Source organism: Triturus cristatus, chromosome 9 (assembly GCF_964204655.1).
Source record: "Triturus cristatus chromosome 9, aTriCri1.1, whole genome shotgun sequence".
In the NCBI taxonomy this organism is placed as follows: Eukaryota; Metazoa; Chordata; class Amphibia; order Caudata; family Salamandridae; genus Triturus; species Triturus cristatus.
Window position 1 is genome coordinate 1,141,738,410 of NC_140592.1, and position 18,223 is coordinate 1,141,756,632.

The window sequence follows — 18,223 nt, forward strand, 5'->3', positions numbered from 1 at the left end:
CATACTGGCAACACTGAAGCCTGGGAAGTTTGGTATCAAACTTCTCAGCACATTGAACCCACACTGATGCCAGTGTAGGATTTAATGTACTAAGCACCCCAGAGGGCATCTTAGAAGATGCCCCCTTACAGCTAACTTGCAATCCACGTCTGCTCTGAGGCTGCCCAGGCTGCCACACAGCAGACACGTTGCTGGACCCCTGGGTGGGAGAGCCCCTGCTCTCCCGGGCCTGCAACAATGCACATCCTGGGTGAGGTGAGAAATCTCCTCCCCCAGGATGAGCAAAGGGAAGCTTCAAAGGCATGCCGCCAGTTGGAGTTTCCCCAGGCCACTGCAACCCCCCACTCTGGCGGGAAGCTTGGCCGGAAACCCCATACAAGGACAGGGGATGTGCCAGCCTGCCCACCCCACCCCTCAGGTGGGGGAGGCGAGGTGAAGCACATCTCCGGGCTCTCGCCATCTTGAAGATGGGAGGCCCTACCCTATCAGGATTAGGCCACTGCCCCCCTCCCACAGGAGAGAGGCAGGATAGGGGGTGTACCCACCCCAGGACAAGGACCCATTGGTCCCTGGCCTTCACCTACCTGTAACGCCCCTAAATCTAGTATTTAGGGGCCCCCTGAACCTTCCTTCCCCAGATTCCAGATAGAAAAACGACAAGAAGAGCAAGAAGAACAAAGACCTGCCCTGCAGCTGCTAAAAAGAGAAGAAGACACCAACTGCTTTGGCCCCAGCCCTACCGGCCTGTCGACTCTCGAACCTGCACCAGCGCGGCATCCCACGTGGCCAGCAACCTCACCAACCCCGGAGGACCTGGCTACCCTTTAGCTCTAATCCCCTGGGACTCCCACGAGTAGAGGCTCTACTCAAGAAACCTACTTGCTATCCCTGGCACCAGCCCGGGACCGCGGACCCAACACACTCTGCACCAGCCAAGCCTGGCCAGTGCCGGAGTGGACAAAGACCCTGAGGACGACCCCACGGCGACTGTGACCCCGAGTCCGGCACCCAAGGACCCCCCTCGACATCCCGGAAGAAGCCTGCAGCCTCAGAACCAAGTGCCACCCCAACCGCGATCAACCAGAGGGTAAGATTCCCGACGTCAAAAGGCACCCCTGCACCCGGCGCCCTGCGACCCCCTGTGCCCAATCCCGGGGTACCCACCTAACCTACAACTACCCAACTTACCTCTCGAAGTGGTGGTGGCACCTGAAACATCCTCGTCCCCGAGCCTGCAGCCTCTTTCCAAACCGGAACATTCCCATTGATTTCCATTGAGCGCCCTAAGGCTCAAAAGCACCCTGCACCCAGCCGCCCGAGTGGCCCTGGCAGTGCCCTCTCTACTCTAACCTACTTCCCCACTTGCCCTGAGTAAGTGACCAGGAGCCCAGCTCCCACAGCCGCGTGGCTTGCCAGACAGCAGCCACCAACCAAGGCCCCCCTATCCCTCATAGGATAACATTGGGCCCAACTCTCTCTGCACCCGGCCGTCCTGAAACCGCTGAGGGTGAACCAACTGTGCTTACCTGACACTGGGGGACCCCTGAGTCCATGCCCGGAATTTCAACATTACCAGTCGAGTACTTACCCTTAAACCGCTAACTTCATTTTCCTCATAGGGTAACATTGACTGGCTTTTTCTTCAAAAATCTTCTAAGTGTGAACTTTTCAAAACTGCAAAAATTCACCAAAAATCAGCCAAGTGACAAAAACGAATTTACTCACCTGCTCCTAGGTGAGCTCCCAGTGCTGGATCTTGGTGCCCAGCCCTGACTCTGAAAAGTGTTCACAACTATACTTACTTCTAACTCATTTTTCTCCCATAGGAAACCATTGTCTGCTTTTCTGTGAAATTTCTTCTAAGTGTCTACTTTTGCAAATTTGAAATATTCTTTTAAAATCGTACCATTTCTGCAAACGAAATTACTTACCTGCTTTTGATAAGGACCCCAGTCCTGGGTCTAGGCACCCAGTCCTGGATTACTAAAGTAACGATAAAGTACTCTACCTGCAATTTGAATTTCTTGCCATAGAGATCCATTGAATGTTTTCTGTGAAATATTTTCTAAGTGCTAACTTTTGAAATAGCTAAATATTATCTAAAAATCCTTACAGTTATTAAGTCGACTTTCCTCACTTGATTCTGAATACTGACCCCAGGCTGGTTCTAGGATCCAGACCTGGAATTCCAAAAGTAATCTGAAAAGTAATTTATTACAAATAACCTGAATTTACCATTGAGCTCAATGCATTGTTATGTTTAGGAAATAGGATTGTTTATTGCAACCAACTGTGACTGTTTTACAAATTTATTGCTTGAAACAAAAGTATTTATATTCAACCTCTCATTCTGAGAAAGTATATTTTTATCCCCTTGTGGTTCTAAAAATAAAACAAGCATATATTTTATATATACAAATCATTGGCCTAGAGTTCAGTTATTGAGTGTGTGAAACCATTTGCTGACTGAGTGTGTACAATAAATGCTTTACACTGTCCTCTGGTACTGCCTTACTGCTCGACCAAGCTACCACTTTTGAGAGTAAGGTCATACCTAACTTTGACCTCTATCAGCCTCTGGGGGACTGTGGACTCTGTACCCCCTGTACCTATTAGGGAACAGTATATACAGAGCCACTTTCTCACATTGGTGACAGCGGTGGGATACAAACTTGCATTTGTTGGACTACTTGGTTACCATCTGATCACACGACAGAACTCTTAAAAATTGCCTTTAGAATTCTGATTGGTTTTTCCAAAATTACTAAAAGTCTTGCTAGGGCCTTGCTTAAGTCCCATTAGAATTTTAGGAAAATAAAAGTCACTATAGTCAGGGTAGAGGGTTAGAACTGTCAGGTTAGAATGTCTCAAACAAACCCAGCTATTAGTGATAATAATAACATGGACCTGGTGGAGGAGCTCGACCTCACACCTTACTTACACTTGTCTTTCAAGGAATTGAGGTCCTTATGTAAACTCAAAAATTTACAAATGGGTCAGCATCCATCCAAACAAGGGCTCCAGGAGCTCCTGGCTGAGTATGCTAAAGACCACCCATCTGAACATGGTGATGGCCAGTCAGATGAGGAAAGGGAAACAGGGGAGGAGGACAGCAACCTCCCCATACTATTCCCTAGGGAGGAGATGGCACCCATACCCTCCAACTAAAGACATAGCATCTGGGCACCTAGAGACCACACAGGTGGCTCTGGTCCCAGAGACAACACTGGGGGACCCCCCAGTGAAGAGGACAGCCTTGTGAGGCTGGCCAAAAGAATAGATCTAGAGTCCAGGCTGCTGGCTCTAGAAAAGGAAAGGAGAGAGATGGGTTTAGCACCCATCAATGGTGGCAGCAATAATAAAAACAAGGATAGGGAGGAAACTTCTGACCTTAAAATCCCCAAAGGGATTGTCCCTAAATTTGAGGAAGGTGATGATATCACCAAATGGTTCACAGCCTTTGAGAGGGCTTGTGATATCAGGAAAGTAAAGAAACCTCTCTGGGGGGCACTCCTGTGGGAACTGTTCTCTGGTAACTGCAGGGACAGGCTTCTGACCCTCTCTGGGCCAGAAGCAGGATCCTATGACCTCATGAAGAAAGCTCTGATTGAGGGATTTGGATTCACCACTGAGGAGTATAGAATTAGGTTCAGGGGGGCTCACAAAACCCAGACCCAGTCCTGGATTGATTTTGTAGATTTCTCAGTGAAGACACTGGATGGTTGGTTAGCTGGACATGGTGTGCAGGATTTTACTGGATTGTACAATTTATTCATGAAGGAACATATTTTGAGTAACTGCACAAATGAAAAGTTGCATCAGCATTTGGTAGACCTAGGTCTAATTTCTCCCCAAGAATTGGGAAAGAAGGCGGACCACTGGGTCAAGACTAGGGTGACCAAGACAACCACTGGGGGTGACCAAAAGAAGGTGGTCACAAAACCTCCCCAGGGGAAAGGTGGTGAGAATCCCCAAGATAAAAAGTCTGAGTCTTCCAAAGGGCCCCAAAAACCTGTTCAGGTGGGTGGGACCCAAACTACTCCCTATGTGCCCCAACCATATAGGGGGAAAAACTTTGATCCCTTAAAGGCCTTTTGTAATACCTGTAAGAAGCAGGGACACCTAACTGTATCTTGCCCCCAAAACAAAGCCCCTAAGGCACCCAGTACAGCCACTCCTGGGGCAGCAAGTATACAAATGGGATCAGAGGTGTACCCTGAGCAAATCTGGGAACACACTGAAGCAAGTTTAGTCTCCTTGGGAGAAGTGGAGTTTGCCACTGTGGCTGTGTGGCCCCCCAACTTGAAGAAATACTTACAGTACCCCTGGGTGAATGGAACTAGGGTAGAAGCTCTGAGGGATACAGGTGCCAGTGTCACTATGGTGAAAGACACACTGGTTTCCCCTGAGCAATACTTGATTGGGAAGTCTTACCCAGTCACCAACGCTGACAGTGTCACCACTAGTCATCCCATGGCCATGGTAACATTAGGCTGGGGGGGGGTTACTGGCCTGAAACAGGTAGTGGTCTCTCCAAAGTTGCCAGCTGCATGTCTGCTTGGAAATGATCTGGAAACCTCAGCCTGGGCTGAGGTTGAGTTAAAGGCCCATGCAGCCATGCTGGGCATCCCTGAATTGGTGTGTGTGCAAACCAGAGCACAGAGCAAGAGGAAGGGTGAAAAAGTAGGTTTGGAGCCTGGAATAATGGCCCAACCAACCAAGAGGAAGGACAAGAAGACTGGGGGACCAGCTTCTGTACAGCCCAACACTCAGAACCCCTCTCCCCCTGGAGAGGATGTAGATACCTCTGAGGGAACTGAGTCCATGGAGCTTGACCCTTACCAGGTTGAACTCTTGGGCCCAGGGGGACCCTCTAGGGAAGAGCTGTGCCAGGGTCAGCGAGACTGTCCCACTCTTGAAAGCCTGAGACAACAAGCTGCTTCAGAAGCCAGGGGAGATGTCAGTGGTACCCACAGAGCTTATTGGGAAGAGGGATTACTGTATGCTGAGGCAAGAGACCCCACTCCTGGAGCCACCAGGAGGGTGGTAGTGCCACAGAAGTACAGAGAGTTCCTCCTAACTTTGGCTCATGACATCCCCCTAGCTGGACATCTGGGGCAATCCAAAACTTGGGAAAGGTTAGTGAGTCACTTTTACTGGCCCCAGATGCACCAAAAGGTGAAGGAGTTTGTCAGCTCCTGTGTTACCTGTCAGGCCAGTGGCAAGACAGGTGGCCACCCAAAGGCCCCCCTCATTCCACTACCAGTGGTGGGGGTCCCCTTTGAAAGGGTAGGCGTGGACATTGTGGGTCCACTCGAACCTCCCACAGCCTCAGGGAACAAATTCATTCTAGTAGTAGTGGATCATGCTACTAGGTACCCTGAAGCAATTCCACTTAGGACTACTACAGCTCCTGCAGTAGCCAAGGCCCTCCTGGGTGTCTTCACCAGGGTGGGTTTTCCTAAGGAGGTGGTTTCAGACAGAGGTTCCAACTTCATGTCTGCTTACCTAACACACATGTGGAAAGAGTGTGGAGTGCAGTACAAGTTTACTACACCCTACCACCCACAAACCAATGGCCTTGTTGAGAGGTTCAACAAGACATTGAAAGGTATGATCATGGGACTCCCTGAGAAACTCAAAAGGAGGTGGGATGTCCTATTACCATGCTTGCTTTTCGCCTACAGGGAAGTGCCACAGAAGGGAGTAGGTTTCTCACCCTTTGAACTTCTGTTTGGTCATCCTGTAAGGGGACCACTGTGTCTTGTAAAGGAGGGCTGGGAGAGGCCTCTTCAAGAACCCAAACAGGACATAGTGGACTATGTGCTTGGCCTAAGGTCCAGAATGGCTGAGTATATGGAAAAAGCATCCAAGAACCTTGAGGCCAGCCAGGAGCTCCAGAAGCACTGGTATGACCAAAAAGCTGCACTGGTTGAATTTCAACCAGGGCAACAGGTGTGGGTTTTGGAGCCAGTGGCACCAAGGGCTCTCCAAGACAAATGGAGTGGCCCTTACCCTATCCTAGAGAGAAAGAGTGAGGTCACCTATCTAGTTGACCTGGGCACTAGCAGGACACCCAAAAGGGTCATCCATGTGAACCGCCTTAAACTCTACAATGATAGGGCTGACATCACCATGCTGATGGTGACTGATGAAGAACAGGAAGCAGAGAGTGAGCCACTCCCTGACCTCCTATCCTACAGCCCAAAAGATGGGTCAGTAGATGGTGTGATTTTCTCAGACACCCTCTCTGCCCAACAGCAGACTGACTGCAAGCAAGTCTTGCAACAATATGCTAGCCTCTTTTCCCTGACCCCTGGTCTGACAAGCTGGTGTACCCATGATGTGGACACTGGTGACAGTGCACCTGTCAAGAACAAAATCTATCGACAGTCAGATCAAGTCAAGGAAAGCATCAAAGCTGAGGTCAGCAAGATGCTGGAGTTAGGGGTCATTGAGCCTTCAGAGAGCCCCTGGGCTAGCCCAGTGGTTCTGGTCCCCAAACCTCATCAACAGGGTGAAAAGAGAGAGATGAGGTTCTGTGTGGACTATAGAGGGCTCAACTCTGTCACCAAGACAGATGCTCACCCTATCCCAAGAGCAGATGAACTGATAGACAAATTGGGGGCTGCCAAATTTCTCAGTACCTTTGACTTAACTGCAGGGTACTGGCAGATTGGCATGGCCCCAGGAGCAAAAGAAAAGACAGCATTCTCCACCCCTGATGGGCATTATCAGTTTACTGTGATGCCCTTTGGGTTAAAGAATGCCCCTGCCACCTTCCAGAGGTTGGTGAACCATGTCCTGGCTGGGTTGGAGTCCTTTAGTGCAGCTTATCTTGATGATATTGCTGTCTTTAGCTCCACCTGGCAGGATCACCTGATCCACCTTGGGAAGGTTTTAGAGGCTCTGCAGAGTGCAGGTCTCACTATCAAGGCATCCAAATGCCAGATAGGGCAGGGCACTGTGGTGTACTTGGGCCACCTTGTAGGTGGAGGCCAGGTACAGCCCTTACAACCCAAAATCCAGGCCATCATGGACTGGATAGCTCCAACAACCCAGACCCAAGTCAGGGCATTCCTTGGCTTGACTGGGTACTACAGGAGGTTTGTGAAGGGGTATGGGTCCATTGTGACCCCCCTCACAGAACTCACCTCCAAGAAAATGCCCAAGAAAGTTAACTGGACAGTTAGTTGTCAAAAGGCTTTTGACACCCTAAAAGAAGCAATGTGCTCAGCACCAATTCTAAAAGCTCCAGATTATGCCAGGCAGTTCATAGTGCAGACTGATGCCTCTGAGCTAGGGATAGGAGCGGTCCTATCCCAGACCAATGATGAAGGCCAAGACCAACCTGTTGCTTTTATAAGCAGAAGACTACTCCCTAGAGAGCAGCGTTGGAGTGCCATTGAGAGGGAGGCCTTTGCTGTGGTTTGGTCCCTGAAAAAGCTGAGGCCATACTTGTTTGGCACTCACTTCCTAGTTCAAACTGACCACAGACCTCTCAGATGGCTAATGCAGATGAAAGGGGAAAATCCAAAACTACTGAGGTGGTCCATCTCCCTACAGGGAATGGACTTTGAAGTGGAACACAGACCAGGGACTGCCCATGCCAATGCAGATGGACTTTCCAGGTTCTTCCACTTAGACAATGAAGACTCCATAGGACAAGGTTAGTCTCATCACCTTTCGTTTGGGGGGGGGTTGTGTGAGAAAGTGCCATCTTTCTTGCATGGTATGCCCCCACTTTTTGCTAAATTGCTGAATGTACTTCGATTGAGTGTACCCTGGGTTCCTGCCAATCAGGTGCCCAGGGCCTATGTTCCTTCCTTAAACCACACAAACTCCAAATTGGCAAACCCTAGCCACATGTCAGCCCCTAGTAAATGGTACCCTAGGTACCCAGGGCCTTGTGACCAGGGAAGGCCTCTAAGGGCTGCAGCACTCATTGTGCCACCCTCAGAGGCCCTGTACCCTTACACACACACACTGCCCTTGCAGGCTGAGTGTCTGGGTGCAGGACAAAACAAAGAGTCGACATGGCACACATCACTGTGTACCATGCCCATCACCTACACTGCCAAGGCATATGCCAGCCACCCCTCTAGCTGGGTGCATTACGCCTATGGTGTGGGCACAGGAGCAGGAGCCCTGTGCCCCTACAGTACCCGGGTCCATTCCTGGGCACTGTAAGTGCAGTGCTGTCATTTAAGGATACATGGTGCTGAGAGCTTGTCAAACACGAGCTCCACAGCACCATACTGGCAACACTGAAGCCTGGGAAGTTTGGTATCAAACTTCTCAGCACATTGAACCCACACTGATGCCAGTGTAGGATTTAATGTACTAAGCACCCCAGAGGGCATCTTAGAAGATGCCCCCTTACAGCTAACTTGCAATCCACGTCTGCTCTGAGGCTGCCCAGGCTGCCACACAGCAGACACGTTGCTGGACCCCTGGGTGGGAGAGCCCCTGCTCTCCCGGGCCTGCAACAATGCACATCCTGGGTGAGGTGAGAAATCTCCTCCCCCAGGATGAGCAAAGGGAAGCTTCAAAGGCATGCCGCCAGTTGGAGTTTCCCCAGGCCACTGCAACCCCCCACTCTGGCGGGAAGCTTGGCCGGAAACCCCATACAAGGACAGGGGATGTGCCAGCCTGCCCACCCCACCCCTCAGGTGGGGGAGGCGAGGTGAAGCACATCTCCGGGCTCTCGCCATCTTGAAGATGGGAGGCCCTACCCTATCAGGATTAGGCCACTGCCCCCCTCCCACAGGAGAGAGGCAGGATAGGGGGTGTACCCACCCCAGGACAAGGACCCATTGGTCCCTGGCCTTCACCTACCTGTAACGCCCCTAAATCTAGTATTTAGGGGCCCCCTGAACCTTCCTTCCCCAGATTCCAGATAGAAAAACGACAAGAAGAGCAAGAAGAACAAAGACCTGCCCTGCAGCTGCTAAAAAGAGAAGAAGACACCAACTGCTTTGGCCCCAGCCCTACCGGCCTGTCGACTCTCGAACCTGCACCAGCGCGGCATCCCACGTGGCCAGCAACCTCACCAACCCCGGAGGACCTGGCTACCCTTTAGCTCTAAGCCCCTGGGACTCCCACGAGTAGAGGCTCTACTCAAGAAACCTACTTGCTATCCCTGGCACCAGCCCGGGACCGCGGACCCAACACACTCTGCACCAGCCAAGCCTGGCCAGTGCCGGAGTGGACAAAGACCCTGAGGACGACCCCACGGCGACTGTGACCCCGAGTCCGGCACCCAAGGACCCCCCTCGACATCCCGGAAGAAGCCTGCAGCCTCAGAACCAAGTGCCACCCCAACCGCGATCAACCAGAGGGTAAGATTCCCGACGTCAAAAGGCACCCCTGCACCCGGCGCCCTGCGACCCCCTGTGCCCAATCCCGGGGTACCCACCTAACCTACAACTACCCAACTTACCTCTCGAAGTGGTGGTGGCACCTGAAACATCCTCGTCCCCGAGCCTGCAGCCTCTTTCCAAACCGGAACATTCCCATTGATTTCCATTGAGCGCCCTAAGGCTCAAAAGCACCCTGCACCCAGCCGCCCGAGTGGCCCTGGCAGTGCCCTCTCTACTCTAACCTACTTCCCCACTTGCCCTGAGTAAGTGACCAGGAGCCCAGCTCCCACAGCCGCGTGGCTTGCCAGACAGCAGCCACCAACCAAGGCCCCCCTATCCCTCATAGGATAACATTGGGCCCAACTCTCTCTGCACCCGGCCGTCCTGAAACCGCTGAGGGTGAACCAACTGTGCTTACCTGACACTGGGGGACCCCTGAGTCCATGCCCGGAATTTCAACATTACCAGTCGAGTACTTACCCTTAAACCGCTAACTTCATTTTCCTCATAGGGTAACATTGACTGGCTTTTTCTTCAAAAATCTTCTAAGTGTGAACTTTTCAAAACTGCAAAAATTCACCAAAAATCAGCCAAGTGACAAAAACGAATTTACTCACCTGCTCCTAGGTGAGCTCCCAGTGCTGGATCTTGGTGCCCAGCCCTGACTCTGAAAAGTGTTCACAACTATACTTACTTCTAACTCATTTTTCTCCCATAGGAAACCATTGTCTGCTTTTCTGTGAAATTTCTTCTAAGTGTCTACTTTTGCAAATTTGAAATATTCTTTTAAAATCGTACCATTTCTGCAAACGAAATTACTTACCTGCTTTTGATAAGGACCCCAGTCCTGGGTCTAGGCACCCAGTCCTGGATTACTAAAGTAACGATAAAGTACTCTACCTGCAATTTGAATTTCTTGCCATAGAGATCCATTGAATGTTTTCTGTGAAATATTTTCTAAGTGCTAACTTTTGAAATAGCTAAATATTATCTAAAAATCCTTACAGTTATTAAGTCGACTTTCCTCACTTGATTCTGAATACTGACCCCAGGCTGGTTCTAGGATCCAGACCTGGAATTCCAAAAGTAATCTGAAAAGTAATTTATTACAAATAACCTGAATTTACCATTGAGCTCAATGCATTGTTATGTTTAGGAAATAGGATTGTTTATTGCAACCAACTGTGACTGTTTTACAAATTTATTGCTTGAAACAAAAGTATTTATATTCAACCTCTCATTCTGAGAAAGTATATTTTTATCCCCTTGTGGTTCTAAAAATAAAACAAGCATATATTTTATATATACAAATCATTGGCCTAGAGTTCAGTTATTGAGTGTGTGAAACCATTTGCTGACTGAGTGTGTACAATAAATGCTTTACACTGTCCTCTGGTACTGCCTTACTGCTCGACCAAGCTACCACTTTTGAGAGTAAGGTCATACCTAACTTTGACCTCTATCAGCCTCTGGGGGACTGTGGACTCTGTACCCCCTGTACCTATTAGGGAACAGTATATACAGAGCCACTTTCTCACACTAGTGTCCTGCTTCGTCGTCATGCCTGGCTCAGGATCTCAGGGTTCAAGCCTGAAGTCCAGGCGTCCATACTAAATCACCCCTTTAACCAACAAACTCTCTTTGGGCCAAAGGTGGACGAAGCGTTAGAAAAGATGAAAAAGGACACAGACACAGCAAAGTCTATGGGGGCACTACAATCACAGGCCCCTAAACGCTCCTTTCGACGCTCATCCTTTCGTAGCACAGGCAGAGGCTACTCCACTGATAGCGCCTCTACCTCCTACAAGTCCCCTCCTCAAAATACCTTTTCAAAGGGCTACCAAAGGGGTGGTTACAGAGGCAACAACAATAAGGGCAGGGGCAAAACTAACACCACCCGTTCTGCCACCCCGCCCGCACAATGACTCCCCTTCCCTCCCCCCAGACCATCCCACTCCGGTCGGGGGCAGACTGCAAAACTTTATCCACGCATGGGAGTCCATAACATCGGACAAATGGGTGACCCAAATTATTCGGCCAGGGTACTGTCTCGAGCTAACATCTACCCCACCAATATCCCACCAAGACACCGTCCAATGTATCAAGAACATTCCACACTACTCAAACAGGAGGTGCTCTCCCTCCTCCAAAAACACGCTATAGAGCAGGTCCCCGTCAATCAGCAAAATCTAGGGGTCTACTCTCTGTATTTCCTGATACCGAAGAAAGACGGGACCCTGAGGCCCATTCTGGACCTACGGCCTCTAAATGCATACATACATTCAGACCATTTCCACATGGTCACCCTACAACAAGTCCTCCCGCTCCTCTGTCAAGGAGACTTTCTCACTACCTTGGATCTGAAAGACGCATACTTTCATATTACAATACACCCTTCTCACAGGAAGTACCTCAGGTTTGTGGTAGACGGTCAGCATTACCAATTCACGGTTCTCCCCTTCGGGGTCACCACCGCACCACGGGTGTTTACCAAATACCTAGCGGTAGTAGCAGCACACCTCAGACGTCAACATGTTCACGTCTTCCCTTACTTAGACGACTGGCTGATAAAAGCCGCGTCCTACCACCAATGTGTGCAACATACAAACAGCACCATCCAGCTGCTCCACCAACTAGGCTTCACGGTGAACTACCAAAAGTCCCACCTTGTACCATCTCACACAAAGCAATATCTCGGGGCCACTATAGACACCTCCAAAGGTATTGCCTATCCAAACTCAGCCAGGATCGCAAGCATACAAGCCTTGCGCAAAACATTCCTTCCTCAACACTCTCTTCCAGCAAGAGTGTTTATGAAGCTCATAGGAATGATGGCGTCTTGCATTTTCATAGTGCCCCATGCAAGACTCCACATGCGTCCACTTCAAGAGTGCCTAGCACGACAGTGGAACCAGGCCCAGGGTCAGCTGACGGATCTGGTGTTGGTGGACGGCCGCACCCATCACTCTCTGCAGTGGTGGAACACCACAAACCTTTCCAAAGGGCGGCCGTTCCTGGACCCGGTTCCTCAGGTGATTCTAACAGCGAACGCATCGCTCTCCGGCTGGGGAGCGCATCTCCTACACCTCACATGCAAGGTCTATGGACGCCACAGCAAAAATCGCTCCACATCAACCATCTGGAGCTCTTGGCGATCTTTCTAGCCCTAAAATCTTTCCAAAAACAGATTTCGGGCAAAGCAGTCTTCATTCGCACAGACAACATGACTGCAATGTATTATATCCAAAAACAGGGGGGGACACACTCTCCCCAGCTCTCCCGCTTAGCCCAGAGCATATGGAGATGGGCAATTCCCCAAAACATCTTTCTCCTGGCACAGCACGTTCCAGGCGTACAAAACACCATGGCAGATCTGCTCAGCAGACAAACGCAACAACTACACGAATGGGAACTGCATCCACAAGTTCTTCACCCATTCTTCCAACAGTGGGGGCATCCTCAGATAGACCTCTTCGCCACCCACGAAAACAAAAAATGCCCAAGCTTCGCCGCCAGATACCCACACCCATTGTCCAAGGGCAATGCGATATGGATGAACTGGTCAGGCAGATTTGCATACGCCTTTCCACCTCTCCCACTAATTCCATTAGTGGTAAGGAAGCTACAACAGCACTCCCTCACACTCATTCTAGTAGCTCCAACATGGGCCAGGCAGCCGTGGTACACCACACTACTACAACTATCAGTGGTACCACATCAAAAACTGCACCTGTCCCCATGCCTCCTAACCCAGAACCATGGAGAAATCAGGCACCCGAACCCAGCTCAGCTCAACCTGGCGATCTGGCTCCTGAAATCTTAGAATTTGGATACCTTAACCTTCCCCCTGATTGCATGAACATCATCATGGAAGCCAGACGTCCTACCACTAGAGCATGCTATGCCGCAAAGTGGAAAAGATTTGTAATTTACTGCCGTAACAATACAATCAACCCTTTAGATGCATCCATACAGCACATCATATGCTATCTGCTCCATCTTCACAGGTGTAACCTGGCATATTCATCCATACGCCTACACCTAGCAGCGATTGCTGCTTATCTACAAAACAGACAGCATTTATCACTGTTCAGAGTGCCCGCTATTAAAGCCTTTATGGAAGGCCTTAAACGAGTAATTCCTCCCAGGGCACCACCTTCCCCTGTGTGGAATCTAAATGTAGTTCTTACACGGCTAATGGGTCCACCCTTCGAACCAATGCATAAATGTGAGCTACAGTTCCTCACCTGGAAAACAGCTTTCCTCGTAGCTATCACTTCCCTTAGAAGGGTTGGTGAAATACAAGCGTTCACTATACAGGAACCCTTCCTACAAATACATCACAGCAAGGTCATACTTCGTACAAATCCGAAGTTTCTGCCCAAGGTCATTTCCCCCTTCCATCTCAATCAATCGGTGGAATTACCTGTCTTTTTCTCGCAACCTCAATCTGTTGCAGAAAGGGCCTTACACACACTTGATGTTAAGAGGGCTTTGCTGTACTACATACAAAGAACGCAACCTTTCAGGAAGACTAAACAATTGTTCGTCTCCTTCTCTCCACCACATAAAGGCAACCCCATCTCTAAATCAGGGATAGCTAGGTGGATTGTAAAGTGCATACAAATTTGCTATCAAAAGGCAAAAAGAACATTATCTGTTCCACCTAAAGCCCACTCTACTAGAAAGTTAGGGGCTTCTATGGCTTTTCTAGGGAACATACCCTTAGATGACATCTGCAAGGCAGCCACATGGTCAACACCGCACACCTTCACAAAACATTACTGTGTAGATGTGCATTCCAAGCAGCAAGCTAGTTTGGGCCAGGCTGTACTAAAGACACTTTTTCAAACCACTGCAACGGATACCGGTGGTCGCCGCTAAGGTTGGGTACTGCTATATAATCTATGCTAAGTGTACAATCTGCAGCTCATATGCCTCGAACGGAATATGCTTCTTACCAGTATGCATCTGTTCTTGGCATGTAGAGCTGCAGAGTTGTACACGCCCACCCGCCTCCCCGGCTACCTGTATCCGTTCCAGTCCATCTTATTTAGATACAACACACATGGGTTTCTCACTGTTATTACTACGCTCCATCATTTCCCTGTTGGCGAAAAACAATCTGAGGATGGAGCCGAAGCCCATGCGCAGTACGGACCGAAGGAGGAGTCACCGAACTCGTGACTTCCAAAGACTGTCCAAAGAACAAAAACAAACTGCAAACATCCGGGCCCAACACCAGATGGCGATCTATGCTAAGTGTACAACTCTGCAGCTCTACATGCCAAGAACAGATGCATACTGGTAAGTAGCATATTCCTTATCCTCGATCCTCGCTAAGGGTACACCTAGCGGCGATTGTAGCTTACACACGAGGTGAGACGGGAGAAAGTTTCTTTACGTCACGAGTAGTAAAGAGGTTCCATGAAGGGGCAAAAAGGATAGCGCCACCAAAGAGGATGCTGCCGCCGGCGTGGAACCTCAACATGGTCCTGACGGAACTTATGAAGGGGCCCTTTGAGCCCATCCAGAAGGCCTCACTACAAATGCTGACAATGAAAACAGCCTTTCTGGTGGCAATAACCTCGCTGCGCAGGGTAAGCGAGCTGCAAGCGTTAACGCTGCAAGAGCCCTACATCCAAATACACAAGGACCGAGTCGTAATGAGAACTGACCCACACTTCATGCCGAAGGTGGTGTCGGCATTCCATATGAACCAGACAATACAAATACCTAGCTTCTTTCAGAACCCAGCCACTAGCGCAGAAAGGGCACTGCACATTCTAGACGCTAGAAGGGCGGTGATGCACTACATCGAGAGAACCAAGGAGCACAGGAAAACCAAGCGGTTTTTCGTGTCCTTCACAACCAGCTTCCTGGGTAGACCAGTAACGAAAGGCACCATCGCTCGATGGATCGCACTAATGATACAATTCTGCCACAAACAGGCAGGGCAAGAGCTATCGGAGGGGGCACGGGCCCACTCCACAAGGAAGAAGGGAGCAACGATTGCCTTTCTGGCAAACACACCCATCCAAGACATATGCCTGGCTGCAACATGGGCTTCCGTGCACACGTTCACTAAGCACTACTGCGTGGATATACAAATGAACAAGGAAGCACAAGTAGGACAGAAGGTGCTTCAACATATATTCAACGACCAACGCTCATCTTCCACCCAGCCGCCACAAAATTGACAAACCGCTACAAAATCTATGCACAGCATAGTTAATCCAGAAAGATTCACGCTGCAAAACGAATAGTTTCTTACCTGTCGGTGTAGTTTTGCAGCTTGAAGATCTTTCTGGATTCACTAGCGAACCCACCCACCTCTGCCAGAAAGATGAGGCAGGAGAAGAAGGTGGTAGGACAGAGAATAAAGAACAAGAAAAGACTGGAAAAAAAAGAAGGATATATTGAAAAGGAAATAATGAAAAACGCCTAGGGTTAAAAAAAAAAAAAGAATCCGAAGATGGCGCCCGAGGTGGATGGGACTTCCGCAGGAAGCATGCCGACGTCAAGAGAAGTACATCAAATGGTGGGACGTCGACGCCCACCTGGGCTACAAAAAAAAAAAAAAAGACAAAAGAAAGACTACGATTCCGGACCCAACCACCAGACCGCGGAATAATGCACAGCATAGTGAATCCAGAAAGATCTTCAAGCTGCAAAACTACACCGACAGGTAAACTATTCGTTTTGTTTGGTTGGATGTGGGCCCATGGCTATGTTTTCAATTCTACATAATTACCTTAACTCCTGAAAAGACAGGTGAAGGTAAGGGGTGAGAGCAAGCTCCTCAATCATGTCCTGTATGTCATCATGGTTATCTTCACCAATAGCTGGGTTCTCTTTTTGAGACATTCTAATAAAAAAGTTCTATCCCCTCTACCCTTGACTATTGTTACTTTTTATTTTCTAAAATTCTAAAAGGACTTAAGCAAGGCCCTAACAAGACTTTTAGTATTTTGGTAAAAATGCCAATTTGAAAAAAATGAGAATTCTAAAGGCAATTTAAGAATTCTGTTGTGAGTTGGTGGTAACCAAGTAGTCCAACACATGCAAGTTATGTATCCCACCGCTGATCCACCAATGTAAGAAACTGGCTCTATATATACTACACCAAAATGAGGTATAGTGTGTATAGAGTCCAAGTGTCCCCAGAGGTAGGGCAGAGGTTAAAGTTTGATAGAACCTTACTCTCTAATAGTGGTAGCTTGGTCGAGCAGTAAGGCAGTATCAGAGGACAGTGTTAAGCATTTGATGTACACACTCAGTCAGCAAATGAATTCACACACTCAAGAACTGAACTCTAGGCCAATAGTTTCTGTATAAAAATATACTAGAACGAAGCAAGCCTGGCACAGGTAAGCATTAAACACTTTTCAGTAATAAGTTACTGGATATAGAACAGTTTGAAAATGCAATAGAAATTGTACTTTGTTTGATTTACAGGGAAGCAGTAGTATGCAACACTTAGCAAATGCAGTACAGTAAAATGAATAGGCTTTTTCAGTAAATAACAGGTAAGTTACTTTTTACGTTACTTTTCTAACTCAGTGCTGGATACCTAGATTCGAAAAAGTCACACAATTGATGAACGGACTGCAGAACAAATCAAAACATTCACCCCCAGTCAAGAGATCTGGGTTTAATCCATCATTCTTTTGCTCACCATGCCAACACAGGTTAGACCTGGCCATATACAAATCAGTCTTGACCCTGTGCCTCATGGGAACAGTCCAGCCCGAACTGCCAAGCCAGGTCCTCTGGCTGGCACCAGAAGCTGCAGTTTGAACAAATCCGGTGTTCACGGGAGATGCAGTCTTTAGAAGTGAAGGCAGGTAGGTCCTCCGGGTTTCTTGAGGTTGCTGGCTGCTGGACACACCGGGATTTCGCAGGAGCAGGTTCGAGGGGAGACAGGCCTTTAGGGCTGGGGCCAAGTCAGTGGGTGTCGTCCTCTTGTTAGCTCTGCACGGATCTTTGGTCCTTCTTCTTATCTTCTTTTCTTGTCATTTCTGGATGTGGGGAATCGAGGGTCAGGGTGCCCCCTACATACTACATTTAGGGGTGTTACAGGTAGGTAAAGGGCAGGGACCAATGGGTCCCTTCCCTGGGTTGGGTACACCCCCTATTCTGCCATTCTCCAGTGGGAGGGGGGATGGAGCCTGTCCCTGGTTGTCTTGAGTCCCCCCATCCACAAGATGGCGGGGACTCAAGGTTGTGCTTCACCTCGTCTCCCCCCACCTGGGGGTTGGAGTTGGTAGAGGTGGGCACACCTCTCTTCCTCACTTGTTTTTCCCGCTGGTTCTCCCTCCCAAAGTGGGGGTAGAACCAGTGTGGACCAGTTGCTGAAAGCAGCAAGTGGTCTGGAGAGGCTCACAAAGGCGGCATGCCTTTGAAGTTTCTCCTTCGTGAACCCTGCCCATCCTGGGGGAAGAGGCTTGGCACCTCGTCCCAGGATGTGCATTGTTTCAGGCCCCCAAGAGCAGCAGCTCTCGACCCAGGGGTCCAGAAACATGTCTGGTGGTGGCAACCTAGGCAGCCACTCAGTCAGGTCACTAGAAGTTGGACGAATTTCAGGGGGCATCTCTAAGATGCCCTCTGTTGTGCATTTTACTTTAAATCCCACACTGCCATCAGTGTGGGTTTAATGTGCTGAGAAGTTTGATACCAAACTTTCCAGTCTTCAGTGTAGCCATTATGGTGTTGTGGAGTTTGTAATGAGAAACTCCCAGCAACATATACTCTTGATGGCAGCACTGCACTTACAGTGCCCAGGAATGGACTTGGGCACTGTAGGGGTACAGGGCTCATGCACCTGTACCCTCACCATTGGCATAGGGCACCCAGCTAGA

General features: G+C 49.3%; 1 protein-coding gene across 5 annotated transcripts in view; it reads left to right on the forward strand.

Annotated features, from left to right (window-relative positions):
* MGA (MAX dimerization protein MGA) overlaps nucleotides 1-18,223 on the forward strand; it is a 1,048,942-nt gene that overhangs the window by 382,305 nt on the left and 648,414 nt on the right. The window lies entirely within an intron of this gene.